Source organism: Bubalus bubalis, chromosome 1, assembly GCF_019923935.1.
Source record: "Bubalus bubalis isolate 160015118507 breed Murrah chromosome 1, NDDB_SH_1, whole genome shotgun sequence".
Taxonomy (NCBI): Eukaryota; Metazoa; Chordata; class Mammalia; order Artiodactyla; family Bovidae; genus Bubalus; species Bubalus bubalis.
Window position 1 is genome coordinate 133,283,487 of NC_059157.1, and position 27,213 is coordinate 133,310,699.

Consider the following 27,213-nt stretch of genomic DNA (forward strand, 5'->3'; position numbering starts at 1 on the left):
AAAAAAAAAAGAACGCTATCTTGAAGTATACACTTGCAAATTTAGGGGATATCTATACTGACTCTACTGTAGCTTAAACACCTTATGTGTGCTTGGTCGCTCAGTTGTGTCTGATTCTTTGTAAGCCCCTGGATTGTGGCCTGCCAGGCTCCTCTGCCCATGGGATTTCCCAGGCAACAATACTGGAGTGGGTTGCCATTTCCTTCTTCAGGGAATCTTTCCAACCCAGGGATTGAACCCACATCTCCTGTGGCTCTGGCAAATTGGCAGGTGGATTCTTTACCACCGAGCCACCTGAGAAGCCCAAACAGCCACAATTTGCTACAACAGGCACCTTGTATTTTATAGATATATATACATGTCCCACAAATACAGAAGCTGCATAAATGCTGAATGACCAAAGGTTTTACATTTTTTTATAACTGATAGATTTAACATGTTATCTGATTTAACTAACACATTAACAAATGTGTATCTACTTAGACATATACTGACAAGATATTTTCCACCCCATTCTCAGATAAGTCAATAGAGAAACATTAGTTTTGTGGCTAACTCAGTTGCCAAAGTTGCATCTCAGCTGCATCTATTTGCTCATAAACTGGAAATTTTATGCTCTTTTGTTTTAAAAAAATTACAAACGAATCTTTATTTAGAACAAGAGAACAAAAGCTTGCCTCTACACTTGCTACAGAAACATGACCAAAATCTCAATAATTCCATGGTCTGATTACTCTCTTTAATATTTACTTCCAGAGTTAACTACTTCCTTTCTTAATGTTAGTCAGCTTCTTACATGTATTTCTGTAATTGTACCTTAATATGTTATTATTAAAATTACCTACATCCACGTTAGACTCCTGATAGACTGTGAACTTTTCCAGGATAGGGTTTTTATTTGGGCCACTATAATCCTAGAGCATAAATGAGTAAGTAGGAAAACTAATATGTTGAAATTATCCCAGGGAAAATGTAACAAGGGCCTGAACAAAAAAGTGGTAGCAATTAGTAAAAAGCAAAAAAGAGACAGATGAAGATACCTTGTAAAGGAAAATCAAAAGCACTGAGAGACCAATAGGATTTGAGGGATAAGAAGAATAATTTTAAACATTTCACTGCAGAGGTTATGCAGGCATGGGAAGCAAGTGTCTTTTAGTACAATTATTCTGAGTCCCAGTTAGGGCCTCTAAAATTCTCTTCCTCTAAGAGTCACTGAACTGTTGTTGAAGTGAGTCCAAAGGCACAGCTGTAATATACACTAGCTCTGGAAGGATGCACATAATCCATTTCTTTCAAAGTGCTATCCTTCATTGACCTTTATATGCAGATCATGAGAAAACAGATCTAACATTCTTTTAGTGATTAAGAGAAAATCAGGTTGGAAAATCAAGTTCTCATGACCAGGATATAGAAAATTTAAATTCCTTTAGAAGAGAATGCAATTGATTTTCACTATTAAATGTGTAGTGCTATAAAAAAAGGTGTTATAACACTACATTTCAGAGATTTAATACATTATATAAGATGTGCTTAGTCGCTCAGTCGTGTCCGACTCTGTGACCCCATGGACTGCAGCCTACCAGGCTCCTCTGTCCATGGGGATTTTCCAGGCCAGAATACTGGAGTGGGTATCTGTTTCCTTCTCCAGGAGATCTTCCCAACCCAGGGGAAGATCCCAGGTCTTCCTGGGATCAAACCTAGGTCTCCTACACTGCAGGCGAATTCCTTACCGATTGAGCCACCAGAGAAGTCAATTATATAAGATAATCATTCCCTAACATGAGGTCCACAAACAGGTTTAGGAACGGTTTTGCTAATGGATTTTTAAAATAATGACATCTAGGTCAAGAATATCTATACTGATATAGACTTTTGATTATCAATAAAAATGAACAAGAACTTTAAAGTGGTTAAAAGAATCCAGTGTGAGAGGCAGAATCAAATGTGCTAAACATAAAAGGCATTAATAAGGTGAAATACAGATTAATAAATCTTGAAATCTAAGAATTTGATCTCAGATTATTGAATTATGAATTTTCAAATATTATACAGGTAAATGAAGAAAACAAAAAATCTCAAAATATAGTACTAATTTCCCTAATCTGAACCTACAAAAATTCAAATTTTAGTGTGACAGGATAAATTAAAATTGCTTAAAATTTAAGCTCAAAAGGAACTAAATATTAACTAACAGAGGTGAAAATCAGAAGGACAAGATTATGAAGTAAACATACTTAAACAATGTGGAAAGTACAATAAGAGATGTTTCATAATAACACACAGTTTAATAGGACAAATGATTCCATAGTGACGTAGCTTTCCAGGAAATATTTTTCTTATCTTTGTGATGAAGTCAAAACAGATTATCATAGCTTCACATAAAACAAGCAGCAGCAGTCAGAAGTAAACTGCAAATCAGGTAACTCTATAAATCCCACTTACTTTTCAGATGAAGATAGCCGTATGTGGTTAAATTACGATTCTGAAATGTAGAACTAAAAGAATGACTAATACTTCAAATAAAAAATACATTAATAGTTTGCCTTGTTTTTCTAGTTGTAGAAAATAGTAAATTCTAATTCTTTGATTCCTCTTTATTAATCAGGCTACCTTGTGACTAACAGCAAGCACTGGTAAGACAGGTGGACAGCATTAGGGGTACCTCCTTCTGCCCAAAGGGAAGAGCCAAGCTAACCATTCCATTAAGAGCATCTAACTGTGACTGAAGCCTTAACATCTTAACACCTGTAGCAAATGAGTAACGAAGGGACCAGAAATATTTTAGAAACCTCTACATTTTTTCAATTATGCTATTATTCAGTATTTAGTAGCAAAGAGAACATATATGCTGTTCTAACAGCAGAGCAGAAATGGTCTAAACTGAAGGTTTTGCTTTGGTTCAGATCATTACTCCAACACCCTCAGCATTACTGACCTTATGGAGAACTCTGCAATTACTAAGACTTCCTCAGGAAATTTCGGGCAGTTCCTTATTAGCACCAAGTGAAAAAAAAAAAAAAAAAAGGTTACTACCTCATAGTGATGTTGTAATAATTAAATACGATAATACATGTTAAAAAATCCTTAGCATAGTGCTTGGAACATAAAAATTCAATAAGGTTTCCCTCTCTTTTATCTGTAAGATCCAGAAAGGGACAGAACTTTATTGTTGCAGGTCTAGTGTAAGAAGATGATAGATATTTTAAAAAATATTTTTTGATGCAGAATAATTTTATTGATATATTTGGTATCTGAACAGATGTCTCTGTCCTCATCTTTATATTTGTCTCTGTATTCTTATTCAAACATGAAACCCCTAAAGGATGAAGCCTGTATCTGTTTAACTCAGTCTGTACACTCTCAGCAGAGCATAAACATCAAATGGTCATCTGACACATTCTAACAATGACAAAACACAAGAGATTATTCTTAAAAAGCAGATGGAGATAGAAAAAATGGTTATTTTAGAATTATACTATACATTATTTGAAAAATCTATTTCTTTAAGCTTATACATGAAATTATATTGGTTTTCTTATTTAAAGAAAAGGGAAAAATTGCAATGAATAATAGAAATAAAAATGCAAACTCATGATAACAAATATTTTTGGCTTTTTGGACTGAAAAAAAATAATGACCAGTGAGGAAAAGCAAGTAGTAAAAAGGAATGAAATAGACTATACTATCAAATTTCTCTTCATGCTAAAATAAATGCCTTTTAATCATATCTGAATTGACTAGAAATAAGCAGGGATGATGGTGATCTTTTGGGTTAAAAACCAACAATACAGCTCATGAACATTTATTAAGATCCTATTTAGTTCACAGAAGCAATACTTAAAGGAAATTTGGTATAATATACAGGGTGATTTTTTTTAATGAGAAAAAAAGATACTTTCCTTGAAAAATGGTTAAAAAGTAGTATCTCTTATACAAAGAGAGAAACAGCTCTATGATACTTAAGTTTGACAGCTATATCTCCATTTAAGGGTTTAGAGTATACTCCAAAACAACAGTGAAAATAGAAGCCTAATCATGCACGAATGCCTCCAAGAAAATTCAACCAATATGAGATCAGTGAAGAGACCAGCCCAGTAAGGAAGCATGACCCACTATAAGAAAATGCAAAAAATGGAGGGGTTCTAGAAATGTTACTCCAATTTTCTACGAAGCCAAAATTTTAGCCCATGAAAGATGAAGAGAAAAGGTCCTAAAAGTTTAATCTTTTACACCAAGTCAAAGTTTATAACCAAACTTACTACTGATGATAACCAAAAAATGGGGCTCACAGTACTTTCTAATTTCCCTTTTCAGCTGAGATCGGACACATTCAGGGTGGTATGGCCACAGACTCTAATTTCCCTTTTCAAATGAGACTCATGTCCCATATATTTAAGGAAGACAATCTGTTTATTACTTGGCGTTATTTGGATGATGATGCTAACCACATACCATTCCTTTCCTGATTGATGGGTTCACTTCGAAAAGTATAAAAGGGCTCTACTCTCCCATTTCCCTCTCAAAAGCCTGGGTGCTTTACCAAAAATAACTTCACTCTTTATTATTCTAATGAAGCTAACACCTATCCAGGACTCCGATATAGTCTTTTGAAGAGACAAGAGTACATCATCCAGGGCCCATCCAGAGAAATTCATTAAAGAGTTTAAGGATGTCCTGAGTAAACATCTTAATCAAATTAAAACATCTAGTAAAAGGTAACACTAGCAATGTGTCTTCCAGTGTTGACTTGATTCTTTTTAAAGACCTGTAATAAGCTGAAGGCAAGATGTTTCCATAAGTCATCAGGAATGAGAACTTCTCTTTCTAAAATTTATCAACTGGTTTCTCCTCTTTCATTTTTGTTTCTCTCTGGTTTAGCATAATGCCTTCACAAGACTTTCCATAGCTTTAAATATCTCAACAGTCTTTCAAGTCTCCTGCTACTAAGGGTGAGGATGGATGAACTTCTGGAAAACATCTGCTTCACACTGTTCCTCTTTGTCTTTTCTTCTCTTTATCAAGAATGAACAGCAGGCAGATTCTTTATTGTCTGAGCCACCAGGGAAGCTCTTTGTGTCCACAGAGAAAGAGAGAGAGAGAGAGAAACCTAAATCCCCAAATAGTAAATTTTCACTCTAGTTTGATCCAATAAAGATGGAGCTAGCAATTTTGACTGGGGATACTAGCATACAATATATTCACCTAAATGCTTCCAGATATATCTCATTGAAAATCTCTGCACAGCATTATTTTCATTTTTGATCAACTCAAAATTTATTCAAGTTTTATAGATTTATACTATCTGTCACAAGCCCAAACTTATCTAGAAGAGAGAATGAGTGGCCAATCATAAAGCTTCATCATGGTCTACAGTTTCCAGTGGATTTCTCAATCTCCTGAGTTTTATGCAGTGTCATAAAACTTCAGCTATGGTATCTGTGTCTATTCTCATATACTACCATGCACAAATGACGAACAAAGCATATATTTATATATCATTGCTATAACTGGCTGTTGCAAAGACTATTTTCAAAATCAAATGACAAGGTCTAGCACGCACTGCAACGATCGTGGTGGCGATTCTGCTAGTACTCACAGGCTAAGGAGAAAGTACAAATGGACTCTGCCAATTTCCTTTATGGCAGGAAAAGGGCCTGCTGGTAAGTGAATCAAATAAAAACATTAACATAAAACTATGGTGTACTTCTTGCATATGTGTATCAATCTTACACAGGGACCAGAACTAGTCTTCTGCTGTCATTCTAATTTTAGCATATATTCTGTGGAAATAGATATAATTTAATGAACTTTCACTAAAAATACTAGGAAGACCTTACCTTTAGCTTCATTCATCTCAAGGCATACTCCCCAATGTCTGTATTACAAAATTAAGCATCAGTACAATACAGTGTCATGAAAACATATTTTAGTTTTTAATTTAGATTTGATTTAGATTACACTGGGAAAATCTGACTGAAGATGTACTGCATAATCTTGGTTGTCATATCAATACACAGGTCCCTGCCATTTTTGTCTAGCTATTTATCTATGCTAGCTATTATCCTTTTGTCCCAATATCACTTCCCACCCTTTGTCCTTGAACTGATTACCTTTCTTGGAGGCCACTACTACAATCTCTTCAAGCATTCTTACTTTTATACCATACTTATTGATATAGTACTGGCGTTCTTACAAATAGATACAGAGCATAGAATGCAAAGGGCACTGACTTTTATTTCATTAAATTTCACTTAAGATGATCATATAATGTCTATTTTTAATCTGCTTATTCCACATGCCAAATTTATTGGCCAAAACAAAAAGTCCCTCATTTTACCAAACTTAATCAAATAAATCCAGAGAGAGCTACTTGTAAATATGTTCCATTTTCTTCAAACTAAATTCTAAAAAAAGTAACATAGGTATTATTTGTTTAGTGAATACTACCCAAGTCTATCTCCAATACAGTTCAAGAGGAATGCTACAACACTGGATGGAAGACATGAAATACAGTAGAAACTTGATAAAAGTGTTCTTTTTCAATGTTAAAGACCAAATAATAATACTATACTCTGGTGTAACTGCTTGCCATCTGGTCCATTTTCTGGCAATAACAGAATACTTTAGTATTACACTAGTAATGCAGAGAAACTCCCCTGCAAGCAATTATTAACCAAGTTAGTAGTGATTTATCAGATACTGAAGTATTTGCTCTCTAGTATAAAGGCTACTTCACTAAAAAAAGATTTGGAGTAATGCAGGAGAGCTGTCTGGCAAGCAAAGGAATACAGATCTTCCAGTGTGCAATCAGAGAGAAGGCAGCTTAATTTCAGCACAATCATCCCCTAGTCAAGATGTAAAGACAAGTAGTCCTATGAATGACAGCAGCAACAATGTGGAGTCATGTAAGCACAGATTTGCTTTTTAAAAACTCGATTTTTCAGCCAACACCATATAGGTAAGATATCTTAGAGTCCATTTAATGATGGATTATATTAGTAGATGCATTTCACTTTGCTCTTTCAAACATTTACTATTCATTTATACTTGATACAGTACAATGTTTCAAGCACCTGGGAAATCATAGTTACTGTACTCTAAAATGAGAGCAATGAGAATGACAAACTGAAGTGGGTGTGACTGTGTATAAACAGCAACATAAGGGATCAGTAAGTAGAATATTTCCATTTTATTCATTGCTGCTTAGTATGTCACCAGTCAACTGCCTGACACATAAAGTTAAACAATAAATTACCATAAAATTCAAAATTTAAAGCACTTTTAAAATCTGTATCAACTGACAAAACCTTTAAAACTGACTATTTAACATAAGTCATTAAGTTATTATCAAACAACTGCTTCACACATTATGATTCATTAGTTAATTTTGCTGAAATTAAAATAAATGCACAGAGGGAGATAAAAGAAAGTTTGAAAAAGGGAACTTAGCTAAAATTCGAAAACTTCACTAGGGAGTACTATTATCTCAAGAAAAGGAATGACTGCAAAGTTTACTGTGGAGAGATAAGGGAAAGTTCCTGGGTTAAAGAGAGCCACTATAGGAGATATCAACAGAGACTTATGCGCATGTGCCCAATAACAATCATTACAAGAATGGATACCTTGATGGAGAATCCTGATGTGGTGAAAATTCAGCATAACAGCATCTATTATAGAACATAAATAGCACATTTAAAACTCTATTTCTTAAACTGCAAGATTAAGGTTAAACTGGAACATAAACTTTAACTTCATCTTGCTGTTGTTCAGTTGCTAGTTCAGTTTAGTTCAGTTCAGTTGCTCAGTCATGTCCGACTCTTTGCAACCCCATGGACTGCACACCAGGCCTTCCTGTCCATCACCAACTCCCGGAGTTTACTCAAACTCATGTCCACTGAGTCGGTGATGCCATCCAACCATCTCATCCTCTGTCATCCCCTTCTCCTCCTGCCTTCAATCTTTCCCAACATCAGGGTCTTTTCAAATTAAGTCAGTTCTTTGCATCAGGTGGCCAAAGTATTCAAGTTTCAGCTCCAACATCAGTCTTTCCAATGAATATTCAGGACTGATTGCCTTCAGGATGGACTCGTTGGATCTCCTTGGAGTCCAAGGGACTCTCGAGAGTCTTCTCCAAAACCACAGTTCAAAAGTATCAATTGTTCTACACTGAGCTTTCTTTATAGTCCATTCTCACATCCATGCATGACTACTGGAAAAAACCATAGCCCTGACTAGACGGACCTTTGTTGGCAAAGTAATGTCTCTGCTTTTTAATATGTTGTCTAGGTTGGTCATAACTTTTCTTCCAAGGAGTAAGCATCTTTTACCTTCATGGCTGCAGTCACCATCTGCAGTGATTTTGGAGCCGCCCCCCTCAAAATAAATTCTGTCACTGTTTCCCCATCTATTTGCCATGAAGTGATGGGACCAGATGCCATGATCTTAATTTTCTGAATGTTGAACTTTAAGCCAACTTTTTTTTTTCCGGCAGCCTGTTTCACTTTAATATGTGATATTTGAGATACAAGCAAGCTGCATCTAATGTTGTTATAAATAAAACAGATCAGTCATCAAGGGCTCCAGAGTGAACAGCATCTTCATAACCTCCATACTTATCAAATTTGCTTTCTGGGTGTTAATTTAATAAGATCATCAATTCGAAGAATGGTAATTGCACCTTCAGTTGCAAATTTCAAGCACTTAACTATGGTTGGTTCAAACACCCCTGCTTGTTTGTTGTCACAGGGTTTACCATTGACTAAGTCAAGACCAATCCATTTTAGATTTTTTCATTCTGGGTTAACCTGAGCCTCATTATGAAAAGCTCTTAATTTTGCAACCAGATCTGTGGAGTCTTGGGCAGCATTAACTGCCAGAGTATTAGGAATAACAAGAAGAGATCTTGCAAACTCCACAATAGCGAGATATTCCCAGGAGCCCACGCTGGTCGCGTAGTTCTCAAGGTAAATAGAAAGGGCCGCCTATACAGCACCCCGACCTGGGACCACAGACTTTGACTCCAAAACTCTCTTCACCATACAAAGGGCATCGTGTAAGGAGCACTCCATCTCGTCACACATGAAATCACTTGCCCCACGTAAGATGACCGATGCAGAGGTACGACCCTTAGTGCTATATAAAACAATAGCAACAGTCTTATATCAATTCAACAGTAGTAACTCCATGAAGAAATTCACTTCTACTTACACAGGACATTAGACAGGGAAGCAATGTCTAGACCATGGAGAAGAGATGAAATGGCAACTTTACCTCCATTTACAAGGGCCCAGTATTGTTTTATCCCATGCATATAACTGCTCATATCACTGAAGGACTATAGCAGCAAATAAATGGGAAGTAAGCCGACTTTTTCACTCTCCTCTTTCACTTTCATCAAGCGGCTCTTTAGTTCTTCTTCACTTTCTGCCATAAGGGTGGTGTCATCTGCATATCTGAGGTTAGACATTTCTCCTGGCACTCTTGATTCCAGATCGTGCTTCTTCCAGACCAGCGTTTCTCATGATGTACTCTGCATATAAGTTAAATAAACAGGGTGACAATATACAGCCTTGACGTACTCCTTTTCCTATTTGGAACCAGTCTGCTGTTCCATGTTCAGTTCTAACTGTTGCTTCCTGACCTGCACACAGAATTCTCAAGAGGCAGGTCAGGTGGTCTGGTATTCCCATCTCTTTCAGAATTTTCCACAGTTTATTGTGATCCACATAGTCAAAGGCTTTGGCATAGTCAATAAAGCAGAAATAGATGTTTTTCTGGAACTCTCTTGCTTTTTCCATGATCCACTGGATGTTGGCAATTTGATCTTTGGTTCCTCTGCCTTTTCTAAAACCAGCTTGAACATCAGGAAGTTCACAGTTCACATACTATTGAAGCCTGGCTTGGAGAATCTTGAGTATTACTTTACCAGCATGTGAGATGAGTGCAATTGTGTGGTAGTTTGAGCATTCTTTGGTATTGCATTTCTTTGGGATTGGAATGAAAACTGACCTTTTCCAGTCCTGTTGCCACTGCACAGTTTCCCAAATTTGCTGGCATATTGAGGGCAGCACTTTCATATCATCATCTTTCAGGATTTGAAATAGCTCAACTGGGATTCCATAGCCTCCACTAGCTTTGTTCGTAGTGATGCTTCCTAAGGCCCACTTGACTTCACATTCCAGGATGTCTGGCTCTAGGTAAGTGATCACACCATCATGATTATCTGGGTCATGAAGATCTTTTTTGTATAGTTCTTCTGTGTATTCTTGCCACCTCTTCTTAGTATCTTCTGCTTCTGTTACGTCCATACCATTTCTGTCCTTTATTGAGTCCATCTTTGCATGAAATGTTCCCTTGGTATCTAATTTTCTTGAAGAGATCTCTAGTCTTTCCCATTCTATTGTTTCCCTCTATTTCTTTACATTGATCACTGAGGAAGGCTTTCTTAACTCGCCTTGCTATTCTTTGGAACTCTGCATTCAAATGGGTATATCTTTCCTTTTCTCCTTTGCTTTTCACGTCTCTTCTTTTCACAGCCATTTGCAAGGCCTCCTCAGACAGCCATTTTGCTTCTTTGCATTTCTTTTTCTTGAGGATGGTCTTGATCCCTGTCACCTGAACCTCCGTCCATAGTTCATCAGGCACTCTGTTCATCAGACACTCAGATCTAATCCCTTGAATCTATTTCTCACTTCCATTGTATAACTGTAAGGGATTTGATTTAGGTCATACCTGAATGGTCTAGTGGTTTTCCCTACTTTCTTCATTTTAAGTCTGAATTTGGCAATTGCTAAGTCATGTCCAACTCTTTGTGACCCCATGGACTGCATCTACCCAGACTTCCCTGTCTTTCAGTATCTCCTGTAGTGTGCTCAAACTCATGTCCAATGAATCAGTGATGCCATCCAACCATCTGATCCTCTGTTGCTCCCTTCTTGTGCCCTCAATTTTTTCCAGCATCAGGGTCTTTTCCAATGAGTCGGCTCTTTGCATCAGGTAGCCAAAGTATTAGAGCATCAGATTCAGCATCAGTCATTCCATTGAATATTCAGGACTAATTTCCTTTAGGACTGACTGGTTTGATCTCCTTGCTGTCCAGGGGATTCTCAAGAGTCATCTCCAGCAACATTAAGAATCTCTATTATTGGAGAGTTACTTTATGGTCTATATGATTATAACTTGATGGTCTCATGCCAATTTTGAGTGGTATATGAAAAAATGCGCAGAAAAAAATTCTTTAAAATCTCTCCACTGTCACTATTGGAAGTCAGAAATTTACTTGTCTGTCACAAAGTCCTCAAAACAATGAAGTACTTTAAAAAAAAGATTAAAGTGTGTTCTATTTTTATAGCATAATCAACAAAATCACAGTAACTATCTTTATCAGTTTTTAAAAAAAAATCTAAATACTTTTATATCTCTAGGAATCAGCTAATTAAAACCTGTCTGTGGTTCCTTTGTTACAACTGACCTTACAACACTAGTGTTCTTACCCATCACTAGTCTACTTACAATAGTATCATTAGCACTAAGATCCAAATAACAGTGCTATATTTATGACTGCACTTCAGTTTCCACAAAAGCAAAATTCTGAGAAGAGCATGAGTCATTATCCCCAGGGTAAAAAAGATAATGTTTCTTTGGTCAGAATATGAAACTTATTACTGAAACTAGTAAGTTAGCCTAGAAATTCAATTTCTGAATAAAAGGAACAGAAAGTTTCTTTTCTCTACTAGAACACTCCAAAACTAGCATAACTGTCCATCTGTCTGCTTCTACTATTCTCCATATCTGCTGTGTGGTGACAGAAAAAAAACAACCTTTACTCTAGCTATTTTCAATACTGTTCTTTTGTTCTTCTGTCCTGTCAGGATGTCATTTCCCAGGACAAAAAAGACACATACACTCAGGCACTCACTCATACATCCTCTACCTCTCTCACTATTTGACCTATCTATCTGTAGAAACTCTGTAACAGATCTCACTATCAATTACAAAGTTACTACAAGACAGTATGAGAACACTCTAAAAGTGACTATTTCTACAATGGTAATTGTCAAAAAGTTCCCAGGTTCATGCGTTACATTTTATTTTGAAATACCTTCAAAATTAGAAGATTAAAATTACAAAGTTAAGAAGCTATTAATATTATAAACGATTTAAAGTTTTCTCCCCAAATTTCCCCAATAAAAAGTCAAAATAATCTTTCTGTGATTTTATTCTAGTCTCTTTATTTGCTTCTTTCATTGGTAACTCTTGCTCAGCTTACTATGCAAATGTGGGGTCTCCAAGGTTAGAAACTTTGGAGATGTTTCTTGCATGATGCCACTTCCACCCACTAAACTGTCCTTAAACCCATCTTTTGTGTTTTTCTGGCCATCTTCTGTCACTGTGTGTACTCAGTCGCTCTGACTCTTTGAGACCCCATGGACTATAGCCAGCCAGGCTCCTCTGTCCATGGGATTTTTTTTTTTCTATCACTATTAGGTCCTAAAGAGTTTTCACAAGCATTCATAAGCAAGTGCTTTTTCTAAGATGAAATGAAAAGAATGTCTGACAGGTACAGTGGGCACAGCAGGTTAAGTGGGCAGCAGGAACTAAGGCAAAAAGCCCTGAAAGCATACATTATTTGATTTCTCCCTTCCCCAATTCATCACCCAGTGTCACGACAATTACTCAGTTACAATAATACGATGAATCCCTAGTATCTACAGATATAGCTCAAACTCAAAGTCTCACAAATCATTACAACAATGCTCTGCCTCTACTCTCCCACTCTCTAACCACCCTCCAAACTCTAACCTTACTGGATCAATCTTCTCTCTTCTGTTTTCTTTGCATTTGTAAATAAAGTCCAGGATCTTTCTTCTGTGTCTATTTATTGCCATTTCAATTATTCCTTAAATTCAACACAAATGCCTTCTTTCTAGTTCCACACAGTCTCATTAAACTTGGCTTTCAATTCCAAATGAATTTGAGAACCACTTTGTTAAGTTCAAAAAAAAGTTCAAAGCAAAAATTGGTCATATTTTGATTATGAATACTTGATTTATGCTTAGACAGTACTGACATTTTTACAAAATAATCTTGCTATACAAGTATGTATCTCCATTTAACTATTGTTCAGTGTTCCCCAGTAATTACATTTAAAATTGAATTACATTGTTGTTTAGTCACTAAGTTGTGACAGACTCTTTCGTGACACCATGGACTGCAGCTCACCAGGCTCCTCTGTCCATGATGTTCTCCAGGCAAGAATACTGTAGTGGGTTGCCATCTCCAGGGGAACTGGTTTCCTTTTCCAGGGGATCTTCCTGACTCAGGGGTCAAACTCTAATCTCCTGCATTGGCAGGGAGATTCCTTACCACTGAGCCACCAGGGAAGCCTAAACTGAATTATAACTAACATACAATGAACTGCTTATATCTTAAATGTTAAGTTTGATGATTTTTAACATTTTATATCTATGTAAACACCACACAAGATATTGACTATTTCTATAACCCCAGAAAATCCCCTCATGCTCTTTTCCAATTAACTTCTCTCTCTGTCCCAACCACATTTTGATTTTTAATCAATTAATTACTAATCTAATTACAGATTAGTATTTCTGGTTCTTCATATAAATTGAATCACATAGTATATACTCTTTTGCATTTGGCTTCTTTCACTTAACATATTATTTTTGAGATTTAGACATGCTGTTAATGTATCACTAGTCAATTCTTTTAAATCACCAAGTAGTACTCCAAAATATACTACAACTAGTTTGTTCATTCTCTAGTTGTTAAATATACGAGCTTTTTCCAATTTTGGCTATGAACATTTTTACATCGGATTTTATTGTTTTTGTTTTAGTCGACATATACTTTTATTTCTCTTGGTAAATACTTAAAAGTGAAATGCTGGGTTCTACAAGGCTGTTTATCCCTAAAAAGGCCTGCTTACAAAGTTGGCCCGTAGTTAGCATCTGGGAAAGTGGATCTTAGATACTGAGAGGATTATTCTCAACCCCTAACCGGTTAAGAGTGGCTCACTGTGTCTGAGCTGTTTATGGAAACAATATGGTTTGCATCTAATAACCTGCTTTCCGTCTGGAATCTGGGTATGTGCTGGGCAGCAGGATTAACCTCTCAGGCTATACCTGTGCACTGAATCTCTAAGCTTTCCTGGTTGGATACACTTCAGTGTTGTCACAACTCTTCACTGGGGAAATTAATGTACCTTGCATGACTCCACTGAGAGAGGTCCCTTGTACGCTTTACCTGCTCTCCCCTGGATTTCTCCCCATGTACCTTCTTCATTTGCTGACTGAGCTCTGCATCCTTTGCTATAATAAATTACAGCAATGCGTATGACCACATGTTGAGTCCTGTGAGTCCTCTAAGCAAAACCACTGAACCTGGTCTTAGTGAACTCCTGACACAGGAGGCAAATGTTATGTTTAACCTTATAAGAAATGGCCTACCAGTTCTCCAAAGTAGTTGATCACTTTGCATTCCCACCAGCAATAAAAGAGAGTTCCAGCTGCTCTACATACTCATAAATATTTAGTAGTATCAGTTTTTAATCTTAGCTATTCTAGTGGGTAGCTGATATCTAGTGGGTAGTGATATTTCTACAAATAAACATACAATGATTTTAATTCGCATTTACCAATGACAAATGATGTTTAAAATCTTTCTATGTGTTACTGGCTATTTGTATAACTTCCATGAAATGTTTGGTATCTTTTCTTCATTTTTATATTAGGTAGCTGATTTTTTAAAATGTTGATTTCAGATTCTTTATATATGCTGAAAATAAGTTTTTTATGTCACTTATAAATATTAAGTGGAGAAGGAAATGGCAATCCACTCCAGGACTATTGCCTGGAAAATCCCATGGACACAGGAGCCTGGTAGGCTATAGTCCATGGGGTCGCAAAGAGTCAGACATGACTGAGCAAAGGCAATAAATATTAAGAATATTTTTTCCATTCTGTGGTATGTCTATTCATCTTCCTATTGTCTTTTTATAAGCAAAAAATGTTAACTTTGTTAGTCCTATTTATCTTTCTTTTATAATTAGTGTTTCCCATATTCTGCCCAAGAAATTTTTGCCTCCTCAGTAGAGTTTTAAAAGACTTCTTTATGTAAGTTGTTATGGCTTATTAAGTTTATTTGTAGATAAATGATCTTTTTGTTAAGTTTTGTGAATGAGTTCTTCTTTTCCATTATATAATTGGTTATTGTTCATACAGAATAAAACTATGGTTCGTTTATATATTAATGTTATGGTACCAAGAAATCATACAGAAAAAAATGGATAAAATGACTAAAAAGTCAAAGATTTTCTGGTGAAAGTTCTTCCATAAACCAAACTGTAAGACCACTGGCAAACTGGGAAGATGTGTTTGCAACATATATGACAAAGGGCTAATTTTTTTTTTTTTTTTTTTTTTTAATTTACAAATAGCTCAGAAGGGAAAAAAAGAACGATAAGTGAGGTAAGGAATATTAAATTTAAGTGCCTATAGGTAAGAAACAAGCTAATACTTTCACAGAACCTCAGAAAGGTTCAGGACAGGAAATACCCAGAACTATTGGAATTTCAGGTCTCCAACTTCACTAAACGTAGTCGATGACTTGCCAATCTTTCGGAAATCAGAAGGCATAGTTTCTGGAAAAAATAAACCCAAAAGACTGTGGACTGAAACAGATACAGAAATAGCTAAGAGTAAAGTTGTGAATAAAACCAGAGGATAATGTGAAAGTTTAAATGAGTTTCAAAGTTCTTTTCTTCAGTAAAGCTCTAAAACATAAGTAGTCCCACATAAGAGATAGTAGATTTTTCTCCAAAAAAAAGGATCCCAAACTGACTAACCTAAAGAAAGATCATGACATTTAAGTATTTCCTAAAGCACAGTCCACCAACAAACAAGAGCCCTGCCTCAAACTCAGAACTTTTTATCAGCTTTTAATGCTTTTTAAATATGAATGACAGCCAAGGATCTTCATATATTTGAGGAAAGTCTCCAAATATTAAAGACAGAGACCAAGATAAAACAGGAGTGCTGAGAAACACAGAATGATGGGACAGAAGAAAATGTTGAAGAAACTAATTAAAATATCCTCATGAAAGAGAAAATATTGCATCATTTAACAAGAAGAGGAACCAGTAAGAGAGAATACGAGCTGAAAAGAAAATTCAATAGGCATTTAAAGTCAAGGCAATTTTCCAGAAGGCAGAATACAAAGAAAGATGAGTAATAAGGGGAAAGGTAAAAAACTAGCAAAAGCAATTCAGAAAGTCTAATATCTGACTTGAAGGAATTTCAGAAACAACAATGAAAATGAAGATAAAATATAAAAAGGCAAGAAAATTTCCAAGAACTGAAGGATGTAAGTCTGCAGAAAGCAAGGACCTACTGAGTACACCACATAAAAAAGGAAGAAACCCATACCAAGAGACAGTGCCATAAAATTTCATAACACCAGGCCTGAACGGAACATAATAATAATTTCTAAAGACAAAAACAACCACCCTCAAGCCAAATCAATGATCAGGAGCCAGAATGGCACCTGATCACACAATAGCAAAACAGTATGCCAAAAGACAGTAGAGCAGCAATATTTAAAAAATTCTGAGTAAAATGATTTTCAATCTACAGAGTTGTACACGCATCTAAAATATCACATAATTGCAGGAATAGATTATGACATATTCAGGTATGTAAAATTTCAAAAAATTTACCCCTAAGTTATCCCTTTTCAACATTCAAAAAACAAAGATCATGACATCTGGTCCCATTACTTTGTGGCAAATAGATGGGGATACAATGGAAAATGACAGACTTTATTTTCTTGGGCTCCAAGATCACTGCAGATGATGACTGCAGCCATGAAATTAAAAGACACTTGCTCCTTGAAAGAAAAGCTATGACAAAACTAGACAGCATATTAAAAAGCACAAACATTACTTTACCGACAAAGAAACATCCAAAGCTATGGTTTTTCCAGTAATCAATATGGGCATGAGAGTTGGAACATGAAGAAAGCTGAGCATCAAAGAATTGATGCTTTTGAACTGTAGTGTTGGAGAAGATTCTTAAGAGACCCTTGCGAGGAGATCCAACCAGTCAATCCTAAAGGAAATCAGTCCTGAATATTCATCGGAAGGACTGATGCTGAAGCTGAAACTCCAATACTTTGGCCACCTGATGTGAAGAACTGACTCACTGGAAAAGACCCTGATGTCAGGAAAGATTGAAGGCAGGAGAAGAGGACAACAGAGGGTGAGATGGTTGGATGGCATCACCAACTCAATGGACATGAGTTTGAGCGAACTCTGGGAGTTGCTGATAAGACAGGGTAGCCTGGTGTGCTGCAGTCCATGGGGTCACCAAGAGTTGGACACAACTGAGCAACTGAACTGAACTGAACTATCCTTTTTCAAGAAACCACTAGAGAATATGCTCTTATAAATGAGAGTACACCATGAAGGTATTGCTATTGCTAAGTCACTTCAGTCGTGTCCGACTCTGTGTGACCCCATAGACGGCAGCCCACCAGGCTTCCCCATCCCTGGGATTCTCCAGGCAAGAACACTGGAGTGGGTTGCCATTTCCTTCTCCAATGCATGAAAGTGGAAAGTGAAAGGGAAATCGTTCAGTCGTGTCCGACTCCCAGCGACCCCATGGACTGCAGCCTTCCAGGCTCCTCCATCCATGGGATTTTCCAGGCAAGAGTACTGGAGTGGGGTGCCATTGCCTTCTCTACCATGAAGGTATGGGACATGGGAAATCAAGGCTCCAACACAGGAAGCAGATGAAGGGAATTTCCAGGATAAGAGCAAAAAGTCATAAGACAACAGCTGTGAAACAGACCTAGGGGGTGGTCAAGATTAAATCAGAAAAACTGAAGGCTCTAGGAACATTTCCCAGGTGGGACTACTGGTAAAGAACCCATCTGACAATGCAGGAGACATAGGAGATGCAGGTTTGATCTCTGGGTTGGGAAGATCTCCTGGAGGAGGGCATGGCAACCCACTCCAGTACTCTTGCTTAGAGAATCCCATGGACAGAGGAGCCTGGCAGACACAGACCATGGTGTTGCAAAGAGTTGGACATGACTAAAGTGACTTAGTATGCACAGGAGGGTATCTTACAAAAGTAATCAAACTAATTACCCTATGGGTGAAAGTTATTATTACAAAGATGGTTTGACGCCTCTGGGAAGACAGACTCAGATGCAACCTCAACTAAGCAAAATTTTTAAATAAGTTAATTATTTAATTAAAACAGCAACAAGAACAAAAACTGTACCAGAAAAGACATAATCATATGCATTTACTATGAGGTATGATTTTGGTTGTGTTTTCATAGATATTCTTTATCAGAATGGAAAAGTTGCCTGCAATTCCCAGCCTGCTGACCTTTTTATGCATTTGTGTTGAATTTTCGTCAGATACTTTTTTTGCATCCATTGAGATAATCATACAGTTTTTCAATTTTATTTTATTAGCACTGTGTATTACACGGAATTGAATTGAATTCTAGAAGTTAACAGTCTTTCATTGTTGGGATAAATCCCACATAGTCATGATACAGTTTCCTTTTCATATCAATATACTGTTAGATTTAATATGCTAATATTTTGTTATAGATTTCTGTGTCTATATTTGTGAGCAATGTTCACTGCTAGTTTTCTTGTGATGTCTTTGTTTGACTTTGATATCTGGGTAATACTGGCGTCATAAAATGAGTTGTGATGTTCTCCTTACATCTGTATTTTCTGAAAATCTGGGTAGGAATTGTAATTTTTCTTTCTTCAGTGTTTGTCAGAATTACCAGTTATGGCATTGGGGCCTGAATATGGTTGTTGTTGGAAGGTTTTTAATTACTAACTGAATTTCCTTATTCTATATAAGTGTATTTAGATTTTCTATTTCTTCTTGAGTCAGTTTTAGTCATTTGTATTTTTCAGGGAACTTGCCCATTTCACCCAAGCTGTCAAACTGATTGGTATAAATGTTGTTCATAACATTCTTTCATTATCTTTTTAAGTACCTATAGATCTGTAATGATATCTATTCCTTCATTCCTAATATTGTTAATTTACTTTTTTATTGATTATTCTAGTTAAAGGTTTATCAATTTTACTGACCCTTTTAAAGAATGAGATTTTCATCTCATTGTTTTCCTGTTTTCTATTTACTTGAGTTCCTCTCTGATCTTTATTATTGCCTTTCTTCTGTTTACTTTGATCTTAACTATTTCTTTTTTAGCTCTTTAAAGAAGAAGCTTAGATAACTGATTTTAGACCTTTCTTCTTTTCTAGTATTAAGCATTTAAAGCTATAAATTAATTTCTTAGCACTGCTTTAGCTATATACCAAAAATTTTATATACTGTATTTTTATTTTCATGCAGCTAAAAATATTTTCCTACTTCAGTTAAAAATATTCTCCAATTTCCCCTGTGAATTCTTCTTTCATCCACAGATTACTCAGAAATATGTGATTCAATTTCCACATATTGGGAATTGTCCTTCTTTTTGTATTGACTTTTAATTTAATTCCTTTAAATTAAATCGCCACTATGTAATTTCAACACATTGTGTAATTTCAATCTTTTTATATTTATTAACAAACTTTATGTTTGTGGGCCATTATATGGCTCATCCTGATGAATGTTTCATATGCACTTTGAATGTGCTGTTGGGTACTGTATTCTGTAGACGTCAGGTTAAATTGGTTGACTGCCTTATTCAAGTCTTCTATATCCTGCTTTTCTGTCTACTTATTCTACCAGTTGTTGAAAGAAGAATACAGAAAATTGCAACTCTAAATATTTAACTGCCTATTTCTACTTTCAATTCTGGCAGTGTTACTTCATGTATTTTATGTCTGTTGTAAGTGCACGTGTATCTAGAATTTCACATTTCCCTGCTATGTTCATTCCTTTCTAATTTATCTCTAGTATTATTCTTTGCTTTAAAATATATTGGGTGATATATTAATATAGTTACTTCAGCATTCTTATACTTGTTTTCCACAAAGGGGAATCACCCAACCTCCTCACACTGTCATTACTAGAGGATACATTTATTTTGATGATGAAAATTAAAAATTTAAAAGGGAATACAATGACAAACTCAGAAGATATTTGAACAAGAAAATGTTGATTATAATTCTATACTAATAAGACTAAAACTCTGGCTTAAATATATCTTTTTTATATAAATATATATTCCTGTATTCCCTCCCATTTCCCCCTTAAAATTAATCATATGTTACTAACAATGGCTACACTTTGGAGAGCAGGATACGAGTGGGTGGTTAGGACAGACAGAAATGAATACAGAAAGTAAAATTTGCAAATAATAATTTACATCCTCTTTTATCATACTTGTCTCCTTTCCCTCATTTAACTGTACCAGTATCGTATACAATACAAAAAAAGTGAGAAAATAGCTTACTGTTCCTTATGTTATTCATAACATGAATAGAATGTGAATCCTTTGTAATTAAGCCTGTGTGAAGCTTCTGGCTTGGGATAGCTACTATTTAATATATCAAGGAACAGCTTTCTATTACTATTTTACTAAGGTTTGTGGAGTGGAGGCAAAAAGGGAGCGAAAACTAGGCAGCAATTAAAATCTGTTGGAAAATGTTCTGACCATGAATTTTATACCCAGCAAATTATCATATGTAAAGAAAATATAAAGTATTTCCATGGATTTTACCTCCCATGACCCAGTCCTAAGGCACATGAGTTATTACTCAAGCCAACCAAAAATGAAAGCCAAAAAGGAGGAAGATACATGCTAGAGATGATAGAACTGACTTACAGGCTGAATCACATAATCTTATTTATATTAAGAAAAAGCAATCCCAGGAAAAGTTTTACACCAATCATAAATAGTAATAAGCCCAAACTAGAATGAAATCTATGTGGCCAAAGTAAAAAGTATTCAGAAAAAACAATCTCACAGCTTTTAAACAACAGATAAATGAGGCGTCAAAAAGTATTAATGGCATATTGAAGAATATACATGCTTATTTTCACAATAGGAAATAAAAGGGAGGAAAAAACTTTAGGGAGGAAAAAACAATAATAAAATCAAGCTCAAAATAAGAAGGAAAACAGCACAATTTTGAGCAACTTGTGGCGTGTATAAAAAGAGTAACCATGTGATCTAAGTACTAAAGATATTCTTTGTGTGGTTCATCATGTTGAATGTAAAAAGAAATCTATTATTTGGTTGTGGAGTGAAACGTTTTTATATAATCATACCAGGTGGTACAAGTGGTAGAGAATCTTCCTGCCAATACAGGAGATACAAAGAAACTGGGGTTTGATTCCTCAGTTAGGAAGATCCTCTGAGAAGAGAATGGCAACCCATTCCAGTATTCTTGCCTGGCGAATCCCATGGATAGAGAAGCCCAGTGGGCTACAGTCCATAGGGTTGCAGAGTTAGACATGACTGAAGCAACTTAGCATGCATGCAAATTAATGTAAATACTATTAATATCAGGTATTACAATCTACCTAGAGTCAAAACATAAGAAGTTTTAAGTATGGTCACAGAATAGAATGTAAAAGTTACCCATTACTTGACAATGTACTAAGTAGCTGCATGTATACTGTGTTAGGGAAGGTGGGACAAGAATTTAAAGGAAAGATAAGGTACTATTATCACTGTATAACAGTGGGATATGAGGAATATTATTATAAGTTGATGCAACAGAAAATGGACATTTGACTGTATTAAAAGCAGAAAGTAACAACAAAAGCTAAAGAAAGGGAGAACAAAAGGATAGTGAGATGCTGATTAAACATGGTAACAAAATTAACAGTAACAGGAAATTTTTAAAATTAAATGCTCAAATTTAATAATTTCCATGTCCAGTGACTATTAAGAGAGGGAACTGCTCAATTTCTCAAATGCTAATATTTACTAATGTGTTTCAGCTTAATATTGGAGGTTAATTTAGATATTTGCTTTTTACAAAATCTTTTGAGACACTGACTGAAGAACTCTACTTGGAAATCTTTATAAGATGTAACAGTTTGTCAAGTATTTAGTGTACTTCAAAGTGTGGTACCCTAATTTCCATTTTCTTGATTTTAGTTCCAGAAATACTGGCAGAAAAAGTAAAAAGCTGACAGCTGGGGTGCAAGGATATTACAAGATGACTCTAATTATCTAAAATGTTTCTTTTAAAAGAACAGTTGCTACTAAATATTTCATTGCTAACATTTGGTTTAAGCCATAGCTAGATGTATTCTATGGCACACTGGATCTGAACTTTGCAGCTGGTCGTTGATTTCCATCAACACATCAAGACTGAAGTACCAACACTGAACACAACCAAACTCTGGAAATTGAACTTGAAAAAAACACAATGCAAAACCACTTGAATACTTATATATGTACTATACGTGTGTGTATATATTTATACATATATATATATAATTTTTACCTTAATTACTGCAGAATAAATGGTAAGTACATTAAGTGCTGGCTGAATTTAATTACACAAGTATTTGTGGATACCCCACTAGGTACTATATTATGGTTTCTGAAAGGGATACAAAGCAGAGGATAACACCAAGCAATAACAGCTGAATATCCAGTAATCTGGTCTTGCCCTAGAGGAATATGTATTATTTATAAATTGTGAATACAATAAAAAAGTTTATTAAAACACCCCTCCCCCAAACATGACAAATACATAAACAGGAAAAAATGCTTAAAAGGCTGTGTGTGTGTGTGTGTGTGTAGTTTTACAGTGATAATCTGTCTACTTTTCCTGTAGACTAAAACCAGAAAAGCAGCCAGGTATCTTAGGGGCAAATCTCAAGTGTATGGTACTTACAAGCTGGGTAATTTTAAGCAAATACTTAATTTTTTAAGACCTCATCTTCCTCACTGAAAAGTGGGACTAACCACTCCTTCCCTGCCTTCTTTATTGAGCTGTTATTGATATGACAAACATTTATTAAGCAATTATGTGCCAGGCTTATGCTAAAGGTACAAGATGAGTAAAATGACATCCCTGACCTCAAGAGGTTCACAGTCTACTGAGGAAGACAGATACATAAATAAGCAAGCATAACTTAGCATGTATGTATTACAATAAGTAGAGGCTTTGCTGTGCTCAGCTGTGTCTGACTCTTTGGACTGTAGCCCCCTAGGCTCCTCTGTCCATGAGATTCCCAGGCAAAAATACTGGAGTGGGGTGCATATCTTACTCCAGGGGATATTCCCAACCCAGGGACTGAACTCATGTCTCTTGCGCCTCATTCACTGGCAGGTGGATTCTTTACCACTGCATTACCTGGGAAGCCCTGCTGCTGCTGCTGCTAAGTTGCTTCAGTCATGTCTGACTCTCTGTGACCCCATAGATGGCAGTCCACCAGGCTCCCCCGTCCCCGGGATTTTCCAGGCAAGAATACTGGAGTGGGTTGCCATTTCCTTCTGCAATGCATGAAAGCCCTAAGTAGAGGCTATAAAGGAGGGAGAGCTCTACTCTGCCTAGGAGAGTTGAGACCAGGAGTACTTCATAGAGAAGCTGAAGACAGTGTGCCAGGTTAACAAGTTACTGGGTAGGAGCAGCCATAGCAAAAGAGGCTCTGAGCAGCAGAAACAGTATGAGCACAAGCGCAGGAGTCCAGAAGGGCCTAGGTGACCCTGAGGCAGTTCTAGATGGCTAGATTGAAAAGTGTTCTTAAGGGATAGCGTAGAAAATGTACAGAAAGTGTGCTGGTGCCAAGTTGTGAGAATTATAGTAAATGTATAAGACAGCCCTTTAAGATCAGTGTTCCTCAATATCTAGTCTTGGGATCACATGGATGAGGCTCAAGAGCAGGAAGCCTTGTTTAAAATGCATGTTCCCAGGCCCAAAAAACCATCTAACCAGAATTTCTAGGCTTGGGTAATTCATATTTTAACAAGTTCCCCCTGGTGATCCTAATACACCTAAAGTCTGAGAAGCAACAATGTAAGTCACAAGGAATAAGTTTTAAGCAGATCAATTTTGTATTTTATGGTGTATTTGACAGTGTTAATCTCCCCTGCTTTTCCCCCATACAACCTATTATACCACATACACAAAATTCTGCTGATTATTTACATGTCTGACAATTCTGGCGGCAGTAACGGTAAAAGAGGAGTAGTAAAGTGGAGAGACTTGTTGGGATACTTCAGTGGTAAAGGAAAGGACTAAACTAAGGCAGTGACTATGAGAACACATGGAGATGAATCCAAGAGGCATTTCTAAAAAAAAAAATTCAAGATTTTGGTCATCAGTTGGATTTAACAGGTCACATATTATCGATGAGTCCAAAATGAATAGAAATTCCTAATTTGGGCAGTAGTGATGTTATTAACAGAAAAGGATCACACAAAATAGAACCAAGTTCCTTTCTAAAACACCTTCCACATTGTCTTTAACTTAGATGTGGATTGTGTTCATATTTCTGTCAAAGTAAAAGTAACCCATGCATATTAGAGATATTCATTCACTTAAATACTGACAAATGTCTATTAAGACCATGGGACTGTGCTCTGTATCTATGCAAAATACAGTGGTACATGAATCAAGGAGGAAAACACAACAGTAAAAAATACACCGAGACAACCATTATTACCATTTTTCAATGCAGTCTCTTACAGATTTCTTAATATGCATATTTTGTAGTTTACTTCATGGCTTATATAGTTGTGCTCAAATAGCCTAATAATTTTGTATCTTGCCTTTTTCCCCACTTTGAAAACATTCCTTCAAATTACTGTAAATTCTTCATGAACAACAGTCTTCTTCTCACTGCCTATTTCTATGGAAGATATAGCACAGCTTACTTGAATACTTCAACTGTTTTAAAATTGACATTATTGTCATAATGCCCCAAATGGAATTAAGGGATCAAAAGGTATGTTAATTTTAATGGAAAAGAAAAAAAAATCGCTGACTTCCTTTCAGAAAGGGTTGAATCAATGTAGGCTGCCAACAGAAATACATGAACAAGCACATTTCCCAGCATCTTCACCAGCAACAAGAAACTTCTTGCTAATTCAAAAAGTAAAAATATATCACTGTATCTTACAGTTTCACTTCTTTATCTTTCTGGGAAAAAAATTTTCCCATATGTTTTTATTTTCTCTTTAGTAAACAAACCTGTTTTCTCAAGTTCTTTGCTCATTTATACGGATCTTGGTGTTTTTGAAAGTATTTGTATGAATATCTTGAAGATTAAACATCTGTATGTTACATTTTTGCAAATTTCTAATTCTAGTTTGTACGTCTTTTAGTTTGTTTGTTTGTATTGGGAAGTGGAATAGGAGTGGGGGTGGGGGTGGGAGATAAAGACAGAATAAATGCCAATGTTTTACATGAGAGTCAAACGTAATAAACTTTCTCTTTGAGAGTCTCTCATTCTTGTATGTTTGGAAGTTACTTCCCCATCCAGATAAATACCTTTCTTAAATGAGATTTGTTATTGTTGTTCAGTCACTCAGTGGTGTCCGACTCTGCCAGGCTTCCCTGTCCACCATCTCCTGGAACTTGCTCCAACTCATGTCCATTGAATTGGTGCTACTACCTAGCCATCTCATCCTCTGTTGTCCCCTTCTCCTCCTGCCTTCCATCTTTCCCAGCATCAGGGTCTTTTCCAATGAGTTGACTCTTTGCATCAGGTGGTCAAAGTATTCGAGCTTCAGTTTCAGCATCAGTCCTTCCAATGAATATTCAGGACTGAAACTGGTTTGATCTCCTTGCAATCCAAGGGACTCTCGCATCTTCTCCAACACCACAGTTCAAAAGCATCAATTCTTCAACACTCAGCCTTCTTTATGATCCTACTCTCACTTCCATACATGACTACTGGAAAAGCCATAGCTTTGACTATACAGGCCTCTGTCGGCAAAGTAATGTCTCTACTTTTTAATGCTGTATAGGTTTGTCACAGCTTTTCTTCCAAGGAGCAAGTGTCTTTTAATTTCATGGCTGCAATCACCATTGGCAGTGATTTTGAAGCCCAAGAAAATAAAAGTTTGTCACTGTTTCCATTGTTTCCCCATCTATTTGCCATGAAGTGATGGGACCAGATGCCATGATCTCAGTTTTCTGAATGCTGAATTTTAAGCCAGCTTTTTCATTTTCTTCATCAAAAGGCTCTTTAGTTCCTCTTCATTTTCTGCCAGAATGGTAGCATCATCTGCATATCTGAGGTTATTGATATTTTCCTGGCAATCTTGAATCCAGCTTGTGATTCATCCAGCCTTACCATTTTGCATGATGTACTTTTCATAGAAGTTAAATAAGGAGGGAGACATATACATACAGCCCTAATGTACTCCTTTCCCACTTATGAACCAGTCCATTGTCCATGTCCAGTTCTAACTGTTGCCTCTTGACCTATATACAGATTTCTCAGGAGGCAGGTCAGGTGGTCTGGTAGTCCCATCTCTTTTCAGAATTTTCCACAGTTTGTGGTGATCCACACAGTCAAAAGGCTTTGTCATGGTCAATAAAACAGAAGTAGATGTTTTTCTGGAACTTTCTTGTTTTTTCAACGATCCAATGGATGTTGGCAATTTTATCTCTGGTTCCTCTGCCTTTTCTAAAACCAGCTTGAACATCAGGAAGTTCACGGTTCACATACTGTTGAAGCCTGGCTTGGAGAATTTTGAGCATTACTCCGCTAGTGTGTGAGATAAGTGCATTTCTGTGGTAGTTTGAACATTCTTTGGCATTGCCTTTCTTTGGGTTTGGAATGAAAACTGACCTTTTCCAGTCCTGTGGCCACTGCTGAGTTTTCCAAATTTGCTGGCATACCAACTGCAGCATTTTCATAGCATTATCTTTTAGGATCTGAAATAGCTCAGCTGGAATTCCATCACCTCCACTAGCTTTGTTTGTAGTGATGCTTCCTAAAGCCCACTTGACTTCACACTCCAGGATGTCTGGCTCTAGGTGAGTGATCACACCATCGTGGTTATCTGGGTCATTAAGATCTTAGCATAAAAATATTTATTTCACTTAACCCTTCAATTAATCCTCTCAAAAACAATTATTGAATGTCTTCCTTTTTCTATTGATTTCTGAACTCCCTTTTTACATTCAGAATGTTTCTGGGATCTTTATTTCCTTTACCAACTTCACTATCAATGCTTATACCAGTATCCAAGTCCTTGATTTACTATTAGCATTTTATAGTATACTTTC

The 27,213-nt window shown here is 36.3% G+C and overlaps 1 protein-coding gene and 1 non-coding gene across 6 annotated transcripts in view; both read right to left on the minus strand.

Annotated features, from left to right (window-relative positions):
• PIK3CA (phosphatidylinositol-4,5-bisphosphate 3-kinase catalytic subunit alpha) overlaps positions 1-27,213 on the minus strand; it is an 88,902-nt gene that overhangs the window by 42,347 nt on the left and 19,342 nt on the right. The window contains exons 2-4 of one of the 5 annotated variants that reach the window (XM_044944493.2): positions 7,623-7,667; positions 5,838-5,875; positions 2,936-2,989 (exon numbers count right to left, since the gene is read on the minus strand). The exons of 1 other annotated variant lie outside the window; for it this stretch is intronic. The gene's annotated coding sequence lies outside the window, so the exon portion shown is untranslated. Of the gene's footprint in view, positions 1-2,935; positions 2,990-5,837; positions 5,876-7,622; positions 7,817-27,213 lie in introns of those variants that run through there. 3 more of the 5 variants (XM_006054300.4, XM_044944501.2, XM_044944502.2) reach the window with 3 other exon arrangements.
• On the minus strand, positions 9,229-9,358 carry LOC112587440. Its single transcript, XR_003111938.1, has one exon. It is a non-coding gene; the product is annotated as a small nucleolar RNA SNORA20 (small nucleolar RNA).